A 3075-nucleotide genomic window follows, 5' to 3' on the forward strand; every position below is an offset into this window, starting at 1 on the left:
AAAAAAAAAAAAATATATATATATATATATACACACATACACACACACACACACACACACGAGGGGAAAAACACCGAAACAAAACATGTCTCTCTCACAGTTAATACAGCTGTAACTTCTGATACTGGCATAATGAAGGCTGCATGCTACTTCCTGGAAGCCCCTCCGTTTTGAAGCTCTTTGGGAGGTACAGACCTAGGAAGTGCAGCTGCTTTTGATCTCAAAACCAGCGGGGTATTGCTATTTTGCTTTACAACTGTGGCAATATTTGCTTTTATTTCTATAAACCTACAACTCCTGCACACTTGAAAAAGCATTTAACTGCTGAGCAATTTCTCAAATTTCAATAAGCGATGCCCGCCCCCCGCCCCCGCCAACAGCCAGAGCATCTCCTCCGTCCAGGGCTCACCGGAACGCACGGCAATCGCCTGGTCGGTGACAAGAGGGCGCTGGGGCCCTTTTCCAGAACAGCGGAGATGCTTTTCCCTCTGGAGAAAGGGCAAAAAGGTTGACTGGCTGATTTTAAACAGAGGGGGCGCGGTGGTTGGAGAAAAAAACACGCCTCCACCGTGGACCCTGGGCCAGGCCCAGACTGGTGCGGGCGCAGCGGGAAGACGCGCTCCGAGGAGCAGGCGGGGAGAACCTCCGCCTCCTGGTCCTGGTTGGGAGGAGGCGCCGCTTCCCCAGAGCAGCCGCGTTAGGCCGGCGCGTCTCAGACGTGGCCGAAGCCCGGAGCGGCGCCCTCTGACCCTCACTTCGCCTCCCGCTAGGCCCTCCTGCCCCGCCCTGCCTAGGTTGAGCTTGAGCGCCGGCTGAAGTGAAAACCCAGCTAGGAAGCGCCTGGAGAGCGCGCATTACGTATGGCGGCGCACCGTCTCGCACTTCCGCTTCCGGTTGCGCACCGCGTTAAGCATAAGGGGGGCCGAACCCCAACGGCTCTGGAATGAGGATGATGTGAAGTGCAGAGAAGAGCTGGGGCAGCCTCTTCGACACGCGGACAGAAAAGTCCCGTTTTCTCGCATCCGGGGTGGACCAGGATCCAGATCAATCTGTCGATATTGGGAACGACGCTGGCCAGGAAACCCAGAGCCAAAGGCCGGGTCGGAGGCGGGGACCGGCGCAGGGAGCGGGGCTTGCGTGGAGGCGTCACCCAAGGCTTGGACTGCAGGCAGCGGGATGCTCATCGAGTGCTTTTATTTTTATTTTTTCTTTTTTAGTTTTTTGAGAGCGGGGTGCTCATCGAGTACTTTTCTTTTTCTCTTTTTCTTTTTAGTTTTTTGAGATAAGGCACCGGTCTGCCGCCTTGTCTGGAATACAGTGGCGCGGTCATAGATCATTGCAGCCCGGAACTCCTGCGCTGAAGCGATCCTTCCGCCTCGGCCTCCGTAGTAGCTTGGACCACATTCGCGCCCATCACGCCCAGCTAATTTATCTTTTTCTAGACACTCGGGTCTCACCATGTTCCCCAGGCTGATCTCGAACTCCTGAGCCTAAAGGATCCTCCCCCACTCGGCCTCCCGAGTAGCTTGGACCACAGGTGTGTGCCACCACACCAGGCTAATTTATTTTTATTTTTATTTTTTTGTAGAGACAGGGTCTCTCTGTGTTACTCAGGCTGGTCTGGAACTCCTGGGCTCGAGTGATCCTTCCACCTTGGCCTCCCAAAGTGCTGGGATTATAGGCCTGAGCCACCACCCTAGGGAAATTCTTTTCTGCAGGATTTTCTCCGTGTTTCTTCAACCCTCGGCAGGGATATAAACGTATTTACAAAGATAACCCCGCCGTAGTCCTAGGTACTGCGGAAGAATCGCTTGAGCCCAGGAGTTCGAGACCGGCGACACCCTGTTTAAAAGATTGACCCTGTCTCTTATACACATCTAGATGTGTATAAGAGACAGTTGCTACACTGAGATGTTTGGGTAAAGAGAAACATAAATCTAGCCTATGTGCACATCCAGGCACAGTACCTTTCCTTGAACTTATTCATGATACAGATTCCTTTGCTCGCATGTTTCCCTGCTGATCTTCTCCCCACCTGTTGCCCTGCTACACTCCTCTTGCTAAGATAGTAAAAATAATAATCAATAAATACTGAGGGAACTCACAGGCCAGCGCCAGTGCGGGTCCTCTGTATGCTGAGTGCCAGTCCCCTGGGCCCACTGTTCTTTCTCTATACTTTGTCTCTGTGTCTTATTTCTTTTCTCAGTCTCTCATCCCACCGGATGAGAAATATCCACAGGTGTGGAGGGGCTGGCCCCCTTCACCACTGGGTCTAATTTTTTATATTTTTAGTAGAGACAAGGTTTCACCAGGTTGCCCACGCTGGTCTCAAACTCCCGGGCTCAAACAATCCTCCTGCCTTGGCCTCCCAAAGTGCTGGGGTAAGAAGCATAAGCCACCATGCCTGGCTCATTACTTCTATTTAATACTGAAAAAATCCTACATTCAAATAACCCTAATAATTAGTCTGATATTTGTCCTTATAGCCTGATCTCCTGTGGATGCTGTTACCCCCCAATATGACCAGAAGGCAGTTCAGACCTGCACAGAACAATTCAGTAGCCACCAGCCATGTGTGTTATCGCTAACTTCATTATGTACCTAAGATGACTGAAGCTGCAGGCGGGCAGATCACCTGCGGTAAGGAGTTCAAGACCAGCCTGACAAACATGACAAAACACCATCTCTATGGCAAAACCCTGTTTCACCATGTTGGCGAGGCTGGTCTCGAACCCCTGACCTCAGATCCACCTGCCTCAGCTTCCCAAAGTGTTGGGATTACAGGCGTCAGCCAGCGCGTCTGGCCTGCCTTTCTTTAGTAGAAAGGCTTGTAGCTGGTAACAACTAGAAAACAACGTCCAAGAAAATAAAAATAAAAAAACTAAAGGCTTACAGTCTACACGTGTTCATATTTACATACAGAAACAGGCACACCTTCAACAACTGTTTTTTCCATCCAAATGTAATGTGTCAAAAATAAGTAAAGGGGCCGGGCACGGTGGCTCAAGCCTGTAATCCCAGCACTTTGGGAGGCCGAGATGGGCGGATCACGAGGTCAGGAGATCGAGACCATGC

At 51.1% G+C, this 3075-nt stretch overlaps 1 protein-coding gene across 1 annotated transcript in view; it reads right to left on the minus strand.

Moving 5' to 3' along the window:
* Positions 1-1209, minus strand: part of ZNF846 (zinc finger protein 846) — a 13698-nt gene extending 12489 nt beyond the window's left edge. Inside the window, exon 1 of the mRNA XM_011974567.1 lies at positions 410-1209. The gene's annotated coding sequence lies outside the window, so the exon portion shown is untranslated. The remainder of the gene's footprint in view (positions 1-409) is intronic.
* Positions 1210-3075: the final 1866 nt, after the last annotated feature.

The sequence above is a fragment of the Mandrillus leucophaeus genome, unplaced genomic scaffold (assembly GCF_000951045.1).
Source record: "Mandrillus leucophaeus isolate KB7577 unplaced genomic scaffold, Mleu.le_1.0 Scaffold1463, whole genome shotgun sequence".
In the NCBI taxonomy this organism is placed as follows: Eukaryota; Metazoa; Chordata; class Mammalia; order Primates; family Cercopithecidae; genus Mandrillus; species Mandrillus leucophaeus.